General features: G+C 39.8%; 1 long non-coding RNA gene across 3 annotated transcripts; it reads right to left on the bottom strand.

Moving 5' to 3' along the window:
• Positions 1-3,916: 3,916 nt before the first annotated feature.
• Positions 3,917-6,125, bottom strand: LOC118283709. 3 transcript variants are annotated; one of them, XR_004784635.2, is made up of 4 exons: positions 5,072-6,125; positions 4,823-4,878; positions 4,584-4,660; positions 3,917-4,444 (listed from the first exon to the last, which is right to left on the bottom strand). It is a non-coding gene; the product is annotated as an uncharacterized LOC118283709 (long non-coding RNA). The 3 variants fall into 3 exon arrangements; XR_007030092.1 differs by having other exon boundaries at positions 4,584-4,878; XR_004784634.2 differs by lacking the exon at positions 4,823-4,878.
• Between the last annotated feature and the right edge of the window lie 6,063 nt (positions 6,126-12,188).

Here is a 12,188-nt window from a genome sequence, read left to right as displayed (position 1 = left end):
AATGTCAAGAACATTAGAAACATCCTATCTCAGAAGGATGCTGAAAAACTAGTCCATGCATTTGTCACTTCTAGACAGGACTACTGTAATTCATTACTGTAAGAATGTTCCCCAATAAGTCTGTGAAAAGCCTCCAGTTAATTCCAAAATGCTGCAGCACGAGTTCTGACGGGAACTAGAAAAATATCATATTTATCCAGTGTTAGCATCTCTGCACTGGCTTCCTGTAAAATCAAGGATTGAATTCAAAATCCTTCTCCTCACCTACAAAGCCCTTAATAATTAGGCCCCATTATATCTTACAGAACTCATAGTTCCATATTATCCTAATAGATCACTTGTCTCTGTAAACTCAGGACTACTTGTGGTTCCCAGAGTTTGTAAAAGTAGAATGGGAGTCAGAGCCTTCAGCCACCAGGCTCCTCTCTTCTGGAACAAGGGAGGGAGAGGACATCTCTACATTTAAAGTTAGGCTTAAAACCTTCCTTATTGAAAAATCTTATAGTTAGAGAAGTGTCGTCCATGGGAGGATCCTCACTTCTCCATCGCTCACTTTCATTTCCCTGAGTAGTGATCAGGGAGCCAGAGTTTAGCCTAGACAGGCGGGGGTGGATGTCGACCTAGACCGGGCACCCCACCTTACACTCTGCTCATCTCTCTCTCACCTTTCTGAACCCCACTTTTCCTCTCCCCCTCTCTGTTCTTTACCCCTCTTCCTGCACACCTCTTCTCTCTCCCCCATTTTTCTCTCTCACCCTAACCAGTACTATTTTTGTAATTTTAAGTATCAATCTGGTACAGATTAAAGCAACTGTTATACAACTCCTCTCTCCCCTGATATGTTTACACATTACTATTATTACTACTACTAATAATAACAACAACAACAACATAATTGCATCTATAAGTGTCAGTATTATTTTTGTATTTCAAGTATCAGTCTGGTAGAGATTAAAGCGGTGGTTGTACAACTGTTCTCTCTCTTCTCTCCTACTGTCTCTCCTCTCACCCTCTTTCTACCCACCTCTCCTCTCTTCCCCATTTCTCTCCACACCCCAACCGGTCGAGACAGATGACCGCCGACAACTGAGTCTGGTTCTGTCAGAGATTTCTTCCTGTTAAAGGGGAGTTTTTTCTCTCCACCGTCGCCAAGTGCTTTGCTCATTCTGGGATTTGTTGGTTTTTCCCTGTAATATTGTAATATTGACCTCACTATGTAAAGTGACTTGAGGCAATGTATGTTGTGATTTGGCGCTATACAAATAAAATTGAATTCAATTTAAAATTGCACTTGTAGCTGTTGTTGCGAGCGTGGCTGGGCGATTTTGGTGGAAACACAAACAGGCAGGATCCGAATCATAATGACAGAACGCTGGAGAACTAGATGAACACACCAGACAAACTGGCAGAGAAGTGAGGGAATGGACTCGTGTATATACTGGGGGGCTGATGATCTGATGAGGAGCAGGGTAGTGTGGGGGCGGGGCAGGTGAATGAAATCAGCAGGTAATGCAGAGCAGGAGGAAGTGGGAGAGTCTGAAATGACATGACAGTTATGTGGCAAAAACAGGAAACAGACAATGAGAAAACTAAAGCCTCTCCGCAAAGATTAACAAACACTTGTCCTGAGCAAAGGAATATACATATATGTGCGTGTACTGTGTTTACACTAAATATGACATTGACTCGCAATATTAACTGTAGGGGAACCATTAAGGTAAGCACTTGGATGAAATCCCCCTCACTTACTCAAATGTTCAAGTGCAAAGGTATGAAAATAATAAAGTGCATTGTCTAAATACATATTGCCACACGATCACATCAACATTGTATTATTATATATACACTATACATTATATATTTTTCTGAGGCCGACATCTTAACTCAGGTTGAAGTACTTTCAGTCTTTAGTTACTCACCCACTCACTAAAAAAGTCTAGTGCTCTGCTGACTCTCCGGGGTCTCCTCAATCCAGGTGAAGCTGGCAGTGATGCCCCCACAGCAGCATCCTGTCTTTGACGGGGTGTCCCTCAAGTTGAGGGGACTGATGTCCAAGTCAGTGGAGCTCTCATCAGTTGCAGGTGTTGGCACCTCCATTAGATCCCGTGTGTTGGCGCTGTGGAAGACCCATCCAGCGGAGTCCTGTAGTGGGTTGGCTTGAGCTTGCCAACTTTATATCGGATTCGGGATATGTTTTTGATGTATTGTCATTTGGCACACTCAGCCAACCGCCCAAGTCTCTCGTGCCAGCTGGTGGGAGAGCTCCAAGCATTCCCGGAGCCAAATGACAAAGTCTAGGGGGGTTGTAACCTTGTCGCTGCAGACCAGCCCCCAGGTCGATGGACTCAGTGATTTCCCGCCCATTGAGCATCATGTTGGGTGACAGTCCTTTGACACTGTGTTAAGTTGCTTGATAAACCATAACAGCAAATGGGACCATCACATCCAAGTCTCAGTGACATCTCTCGGCTGTGGTGACCAAGAATTTCGGCAGAGTGGCATTAAAGTGCTCCAGTTGGCTATCAGACTGGGTGTGATTTGGGTCTTTTTGTAGCGGACTCAGGACACACCACAAAATCACCACGACACCACAGCTCTCTTTGGGTCTCTTTTACTGACTGAGTCTGTAATGATACATGTGACAGGGACTGCATCAGTTCACGTCCCTCTTCTCAAACTACTGTCTCTCTCAGTTTCCAAAACAGACCGGATACAACAAAACATTTACAATCTGGATAGAATGTATTAATGGAAATGGTCGTATAGTGGTTATTTCTTTTGACAACCATACCTGTAATGATAAGGAGAACAATCTGACTCTAATTCTTGCCGTAGCTTTAAAACATCGTTCAGTACAGATTTTGGCTTTACACATTTCAACTGTCCTACGTCGCTCTTCCGGAACATAGTCAAGGTGCTCTACATCAACATTGGATTTACGTTTAGAAGCTGAATACTCAACATACCTGTCTCTCTCAGTTCCCAAATCAGACTGAGAGTGAGACGCTCACGCGCAGATACCACAATGAAACAGGTGATTCACCGATCACAATTGTCAACATATTAAAAAAAAAATAAAGGTGCATGAAATATTACCCCTACTGCAGGCGTTTGCATCAGGTAAGAAGCTAAAACAGACTACTGTCGACATTGTGAGACTATAACACGTTTTATAGTTACAGTTAAAGTTATAGTCAGATACCAGTGACTTTTTGTGAAAACAATATCGTCAGTGTTTTTGAAGTTTATATTAACTTGTTTACGTACCTAGCGTTAGCTTGCACATTAGCTACTATAGAGTGTTACATGGTAGACCTGTAAATGAACAGCTTTATCTTCTCAAACTTCATTTGTTGCTTTGCAGGATCATTGATGCTTTTATCTATATTTTATAACATTATTAGAGTTTTGAGACTGGTACACTGGACTCTGATCAGGAAGTGAACACGGCTGCTTCGACAAGCAGTGGAGCGAGGAGAAGAGGGAGTCGAATATGAGGCGCACCGGGCAGCGACCGTGGGAGTTTTGAGACTGGTACACTGGACTCTGATCAGGAAGTGAACACGGCTGCTTCGACAAGCAGTGGAGCGAGGAGAAGAGGGAGTCGAATATGAGGCGCACCGGGCAGCGACCGTGGGAGACTGGGCAGAGGTCGGCGTGTCGGTCCGACACCCGAGAACCTGGGAGCTGAAGACACAGATGATCTTCATGTGATGAGCCAGTTGGTCCCTGCCGCTTGCACTGGTTTCATCCCAAGATGGTGTAGATTCAGCTTCCTTTGCTAGATGTAAATAGTGTGCTGTGCAATACATTCATTTTTATTTATTTCTTTATTCCAAAGTTATTTTAATATTTATGCAACCTCAATATTTGCCTTGCAATAAAGTGTATTTTTGAAAGTGATTGGTTTCTCATTGCATTAATAAACAACAATGTGAAGATTACTTAATTTTTTTATCAATATACTTTTTGAACCAATTCAAGGCATTACAAATATATTCATTTGGGGTAATCAGATCCACTGATTCAGTACCACCGATGCAATATCTAGTAGTAAACAATGATGTAATATTGTCAAGCTTCATTTTCCACGTGAAAAAAATACTAAGTACTTGTGTTGAATATTTATAATACTCAGGTAGATTTATGTATTTGGATCTACAAATTTAATGTTTGAACATAGTTGCAGGATTTGTTTCATGATTCATCTGGATGCTAATCCAAGGCATCACCTCTGGGGAAGTGTCTGGTCTGTGGTCTTATCCTCTTAACATGTATAGAGCCTTCAGGTCTTCTTTTGGGTGATCTGTGGACATGATGGTTGTAATCTAAGCCAGCCAGTAAGATTCTGCCTTCATAGACTGAAGGGCTGATGCTGAAGCGCTTGCTGGAGTACAGTACATCATGATGTGATTCTGAAAGGACTTCCAGCTCTGCAGTTGACCTGCAAATTGAGAGAAAACTGTAATAATACTTTTTTTATTAAAAATAATGTAGTCTTAGTGCACATGTTGTGTTACACATTCACAATCAACACACAAACAAATGTGGTCCTACAGGTAACTTAAAATTCATAACCGTACCTGAAGTGTTTAAGTGAATTGAAGGGCTTTGGAGACAACCTGGTCTTCACACTACATCCCCACCATCGAAGTGACGACTGAAAAAAAAATACCTTGCAAGTGAAAACATATTCTAACGGTCCTGAAGTGGGCTGTTAATAGAATGTGGAGCTTTAGGTTTGTTGTTTGTGATCTGTTTGATCCCCTTCCAGACAATTTGACTCAACATATCAAATATCACATAAAATGTATATACTAACAGAGTTTTGAATGTGATTGAAGTCATCTTCAATCACCTTGATTGTCCTTGAGTTTCCTGAAACGCGCCCATAAAATAATGTGTTATTATTATTATTATTAGTAATGTATCATTACTGGGGGGGGGGGGGGGGGGGGGCATTTTTTAAGTGATAGTGGGGGGAAGACGTGCAGCAAAAATTTAAATCAACGTGACCGGTTGTATCAAGTGTTGAAGTTAATAAAAATAACTTTATACTCTGAACACTTACTTATGTTATATTTGGATTAATTTCCTTAGTCTTCTTAATTTTCATATATATTTTATGTATAAGTGCAGCAGGGGATTATCTGTGGATTTTCCATGTTCATCCTGGGTTTCACATCTTTGAGATGTCTCGTTTGATGTAATTTTCCTCCTCAGCCTCAATGGTGGCACTTCCTGCTGAACATCCTGCATCAACTCATTGCCTTTCCAGTTGTGTTCGTTTGTTTTGGTTTTCTTTTAATCAACCTGGTCTTAAGCCACCAGTCCATGATCTTGTCCAGTCCATAACAGTCTATCACACTGGCAAATTTTTGACGAGAATCACAAAACATGCACTGTAAACTGGCGTAGCTACACGAGTAAGGACTGTTGCAAAACGGTCATTTATATTGCTGAATCCTGTCAACCAATTCAAATATTGTAATAATGTTTCTTACTAGGCTTGGTCCTCACTCACAGTTTGAGAAACACCTCAAATTGAACAATGATATGAGGGCGCTTCGGTAGTTGGTTGAGACCAAACCAGCTAAAAGAGAGGGAATACTAGCGTTGGATTCATCAGCTGGTCACAAAGGCAACTCCACATCAATCATCCTGTTGCTGTTTCTGATGAACATGCGTACAAACTGTTTTCTAACAAGTTCTACATATCAACCATAAAGAAGAGGATATGTTAATGTTTTGTTCACTAATTGTTTCAACTGTGTATAAGTGAATAATAAAATCAGTTAATGCAGGTTTGAAATGGTGGATATATTATATTTTAACGTTTTTATTGAAATTTCAATCATAGAAATGGTGCCATGTACTGACTAGAGAACTATAATCTGTTTCTTTAAAGTCTCATGAAAGTCAGGGTTAGACAGCTAGAATGATATCATCACCACATCTGTCAGACTCATGTCTGGCACCTCTTGAAGACATCATATCTTGATGACCCAGTGTTCATTGTAATCACACTGCATAGTTATTTCGATATTGGGAAAAATGCATTATTCTCCAATAGGTGTAATCATGTTCTAGTTTCCCTCCTGTATCAATTCCAAGAATCCAACAAAGGCAGCTGTCCTCATTTTGTGTTAATCAGGCATGTCTGATGGGCCTTGATCTGGTCTTATTCCTGCTTCCTTTGAACCTTTGCATTATGCGCTTTCATCTCAGCATGAACAAAAAGACTCCAATCATGATCACACAGCAGAGGAAATGCCCAGAGTCTGTTTTGCCCTCAGACTGACTGACACAAAGTTATGTCCGTAGTTTATTTCATCTCAGCGTGCTCATCATTCATCATGCATATATTTCCGTACAAAAGTAGATCGTTGACATTTCCTTTAATCAACTGAAAAAATGTCACTATTTATTTTTTTTTACATTTCAATCATTACAACCACCACCAAGGATATTATGTTTTTCACGACTTTTGCTTGTCAGCAGGATTAAGCAAAAACTACCAAACGAAAGGATGTGACATGGCTCAAGAAAGAACCAAGCAAATGTTCGCACAGATCCAGACAAAGGAGCAAATCAGTAATTAAAAGGCACAAGGATTTTTTCTTAGACACTGGCAAGACACTGAACCCTAAACTTCTTCTGTGTTTGAGTGATAGACAAGCACTAGATATAGATCTGCCATGCGAATGGATAAATGTGAATGTAATGTGATTTGAGTGGTTGTTATGACTAGAAAAGTGCATTATAAATTGATAATCTACAAACAGACTTGTTGAGACTGATCAGGAGCTTAGATTGTGGAGAAAACAATTTGATCCTTGACAGTAAAAAAATAGTGCATGAAAAAGAATTTAAAGTCCTTGAATTTGACTTGCCCCTTTGTGCACACCGGCTTAGTAGTTCCATTGTGCAATTCATTTGTGCAATTTAATAAATTTAATTTTCTGCTTTGTCCAAAGCACATACTCACAAATAGTCAAACAAAATGAAAAGTAAACATTTAAGTTTTAAGTAAAACTAGAGCTACCACTTTTTCGAGTCTGATCCGATACAGATCCTTTAACCTTGAGTATCTGGCGATACCGATCCGATACTAATCTGATACAATCTTTACCCCACTCGTAAAATAAAATATTAAAAATGCATTGTAGCCATCTTAAACCTCATACTAAACTGTGAAACAAATAATCAACTCCCCTGAAGGGAGACATACACACATATCCAGCAACATGACTGAGTTATGGAATACTGGTGTTTTATTTCTCACAGAACTTTTGGCAGAAGGTTTTATGGTCAACACCATTCAAACAAGCAAAAAACTAATTGAACTGTGAACTGTTCATTAAATAATAATAAATTAACATTAAAATATGACGCTGGAATGTCGTTCAAGGCTTAGTATATATGTAAACAGGCATTTATTTGGTATGTTTACTGTAATGTATTGGATCGGATTTTACTTCTTATTTCTTCCTATGTCCGATCCAGTCATTCAGACGCCTGCTCTACATTTAATATTAGACTTAAAACCATCCTCTTTTATAAAGATAGTTAGAGCTGCTCAGGTGTTTACTGAACCATCTCTTAGTAATGCTGCTATAGATCCAAACCCATCATTATTATTATTGTTATTTTTATTAACAACGTAGTTGCATTCATAAGTTTATTCTTAATATTTTTTTAATTATAAGTATCAGTCTGGTAGAGATTAAAGAAACTGTTTTACAACTGTAGTTTCTCTTCTCTCTCCTCCCAACCGGTCAAGGCAGATCTTTCGCCAACAACTGAGTCTGGTTCTGTAAGAGGTTTCTTCCTGTTAAAAGGGAGTGTTTTTCCAAATCTCTGTAATAGTGTGAGGTAACTCAACTGCCTTGAGATAATGTATGTTATGATTTGGCGCTATACAAATAAAATTGAATTGAATTGAATTGATAATGCACTGCCACAGTAGTGGCCTAGTGTTAAGATGGAGCCACAGTCATGCAATAGACATTTGCAACAATCGGCCCTCTGATACCACCAAGCAAAAAAATCACTGGTATAGATCCTAATTGCATTAGAAACAGTTAGTAGTAGATACTTTATTTATCCCGAGGGAAATTCAGGCATCCAGCAGCATTTACAAACATACATACATTAAACATACATCAATCCTACATAAAATAAAAAAAATAAAAAAAAAGTTCTATTTGTAATTATTTGTTCTTTTTCATTTATTTATTTTAAGGTTGTAGTAACTTCTCAGTCACTTTCTCACTCATATGGAACATTTCAGGCTTAGGCCTGAAAAAAGCATGAGAAGATGCCCAATCTTACATTCTTAGGGGCTTTTAGAGGTTTTGATGAAACAGTAGGGGAGAGAGGCTGGTGGTCTGGTTTGAAATGTTGGGGAAGGTAATTAGTGCAGAAATCCCACAAAAATATCTCTCATTAAACTCCAGTCAGACCGCCATCCCAACTTCCATCTGGAGGTCTTTCCCTTACTCTCTTTTATTGACAAATGTTTGGGCTTTTATGACACTATTTTTTCTTTATAGTCCCCATCAGAAATCCATCTGGCTAAATTCATTCAAACATAATTTCCCAGCAATCCCAGCTGACATTGGGTGAGAGGCGGGGTTCACCCTGGACAGATCACCAGGTCGCACAGGGCCAACATACAGAGTCGCTCTTATAAGAAAAAATGCTTCTCCCTGACAATGTTGGTCTCCTGAATGTGAGATCCCTTGGTAATAAGTATTTCATAACTAATGATTTATTATCGCAAATGATCTGAACTTTTTTATGAATACTGAGACATTGTTGTCATGGTTTCTTGCTTGTGTGTTGTAATTTGGTGGATCTTTGTGGAACTGACCATAAAGCTGTTGCCTTTAAAATTCCACTACAGCTCTCTGTTCTCGCTTTCTACTCTACAGCATGTTCTTGCCTTGTCAATGCAGTCGTCAATGGTTCTGCAGTGAAATTCTGTGATGCTTTTAACTCTTCATTGAATGTTCAGTGACTATTCATCCTTGACCAAATTGGCACCATTCAACGATATCAGGTCTAAAATCCAACAGGAGCCTTGCCCTCTCTCTATTCCCCCTGTTAATTCTGCCTCTTTCACTTTCAACCGGTTAAAACCTCTGAGTGAGAGAGGAAGTCTCCCTCATGAACCCCTCCTGTATACAAGATATCATCCCAACTAAGTTCTTCAAAGAGTAAGCTCTTATCAGACACACACATACACACAGACATTTACTCACGATCAGACATACAATGCAAGGCTTAAAAGATCAAATAATAAATAAAACATTTAGTAAGAACATGAACATGAGGAATATCAGGAAAACGCTGTATCGCATTTGCAATGAGGAAATCACTAGAGGCAGAGTAAAAAGAAAGACTCAGTAAAAAGAAAAGTGAGTAGAAGAAAAAATATATATATATATATATATATATATATATATGAGGATACAATAATAAAATTCAGAGAAAAGTTGTATTAGGGTTAATAAAATATATTATTAAAAGGAGAGTAAGTAAAATAAATAAATAAAAGTAATACAAGAAAATGAAGCCCATATAAATATATAAATTAAATAAAAACATTAAAAAGGCTGAAATATAAATAGACAAGTTAAAGAAGTAAGATTCGATTAAAAAGGTAGGCCTTGAGCTTGCTTCTAAAAAATGGCAACACTGTGCTGCCCTCAGGTCTTTGGGAAGGCTGCATGTTCTCTTTCTGGTCTTTGTCAACAAGTGTGCAGCTGCATTTTGTAGAATATTGTAATTTACCTGGATTCTATTTGGGGTGACCAGAAAGTAAAGCATTGCAGTAATCAATTATGCAGGTGATAAAAGCATTAGAGTCTCTGTATTGGCTTGCGAGACAAATGGTTGCACTCTGGCAAAATGATAAAAAACAGTCTTTATGTTTTTTTATGTCGGGTTCAAAGCTAAAATCAGAGTCAAAGATAACCCTAAGATTTTTGACTTGTTTACTGGGGTTAAGAGGCAGTGCCTTGAGTTTTGTACCGAGTTTGTCTCTCTGGGTTTCTGTACTGATAACTAAAACTTCAGTTTTGTCCTGGTTGAGCTGAAGAATTTTTTTGCCATTCAGGACTTGATATCTAAAATAGAGTGGAAGAAGCGCATCTAAAGGCGTGGAGTCATCAGGAGATACAGTAATGGAAATTAATGCCATGCCTCCTGATGACATTTCCTACCTCCGTCACTATCGTCAGACGTCCTGTCATCAAATATGGAAAACACTATTGTTACTGTGTGTGGGCAGCCCGACACAAGTTGCTATTGGTATCTCCACCAGGCGAAGGAGAGGGCTCGGCAGAAAGTGGCTCAGCTGGTGAGCCAGCATGTCTCTGTTCTTTAAACAGACGACGTGTGCTGAGTTCGGACACAATGGCAGAGCAACACACAATATTCTGACGTGGTCGGACACAAATCACAGTCAAGCAACACTGATAATAACGCGGTTATTATAGCAGCAATAAACGGGACACGTGCTCCCTGTACAAACTTCACAACAATACAAGGTAAGTTAACTTACTGAAACACATAAATAATCTACGTTCTGCCCAGAGCTAAAGCCTCTTACTGTACTTCTTTGCGGGGGAACAAGCGTGTGAGGTCCGTCCTCGGATGCGGCGATGCGCGAGGCGGGAGCCGCGGTGCTTCCTAGCGACTGCCAGCGGTGCGCGATCCTCCGGGTTCGGATCGAACCGGCGGTCGACTAGGTTGAAAGACTGTGGGTTCAGATCTTTCCTTCTGCTGGGATCAACCGACAGAGTGTTCCGTCTCGATGGCTCTTGTCTCGGTACCAATAAGTGCATTCAACCATTAAGATATTACTCAAAAGTGCAAGAATTACGTAATTACATATACATTCATCAAATAGGCAACAAAATGCTTTCAAGTGCTTATTTGTAATTAAGTGATTTTTTTTGTGTTTAATATAATAAATTCAGGGAGTAAGGTGCAGTCTGAACCGAGGCATTAAAGGGATTCTGCTGTCCTGATGTCAATGAGGTAATTGTTACACCATTGAGGAACCAGCTCAAAGCACATGTTGAGGTTGAATGGTTGTAGTTTTTGCTGGTCTACGGCCCACAGTAGCCTGTGAACTGTTACAACATATATCGCTGTGTAATATATTGTTTGCAATTTGTTCTTTTGGACCGTATTATTTAAGATTTTCTGAACCAACCAGGTGGAGCACTCTAAGCATTTTGTTTCTTCTATTTCAAACTTTTTTGCAAGTTATATTTTATTAAAGACCAGAAATTAGCCAACAATGAACATAATACATTTTCAATTCTTTTTTTTTTTCACAGAAAGCAAACAAACAAAGAGAGAGAGAGAGAAAAAAAGAAAAAAACATCCCCCCCAAAAAATCCCCAACTGAGCCCCAACTCTCCCCTGTCATGATCTTGTGTTTGCACTTCCTGTTTCCCAGTCTTTTGTCGGTTCCTTTTTGCTTTGCCCGTGTCTCCTGCCACTGTCATGATTCCGTGTTTTGGTTTCCTGTTTTGTTCTGAAGTCCCTTCCCACGTGTTGATTCACTTCACTTCCTGTCCTGTGTCTTGTTTCTGGTGTCCTGTTTTTCCTGTGTCTCCTGCCCCTGTGATTGTCTGCACCTGTTCCTAATGTGTCTCACCTGTGTTCTATTTGCCCCGCCCACCTTGTATGAATTTAGTCTCTGTGCTTCCCTTTGTCTGTGTTGGGTCGTCTGTTGTGTTTCCCCAGTCTGTCCGGATACGTCTGTTTCTGCTGTTTTCTCTGGTCTGTTCCTGCTATTTCCCCCAGTCTGTTTCTGCATTTTTCCCCATCTCGTGGACATCCTTGGTTTGATTCTTTTTTTGTTTTATTATTAAATATCCTTTTTCCCTACATCTGCATTTGGGTCCTGCTTCCTTCTCAGCCCTGACAGAACGACCAACCACAAAGGACCCAGCAGGTGATTTTTTTTTTTTTAATTTACACCCTTACTTGTATTCATGGACTATTTAAAAGAGACTTAGGATGGGAGTACAAGGAAGGGTGTCTGCGCATGGCACGCAGGGAAGTTTCCCTGAGGCCCTGGTTAAGGAGTTCGTTGCCTGGCTGGCTCAAGGACTTTTTGAATACTCTGGACTCCCACCCAGTCTTCCAGTGTGCCTTCCAGCCAG

This window comes from Scophthalmus maximus, chromosome 18, assembly GCF_022379125.1.
Source record: "Scophthalmus maximus strain ysfricsl-2021 chromosome 18, ASM2237912v1, whole genome shotgun sequence".
Lineage (NCBI taxonomy): Eukaryota > Metazoa > Chordata > Actinopteri > Pleuronectiformes > Scophthalmidae > Scophthalmus > Scophthalmus maximus.
This window is presented reverse-complemented; position numbering and strand designations above follow the sequence as displayed.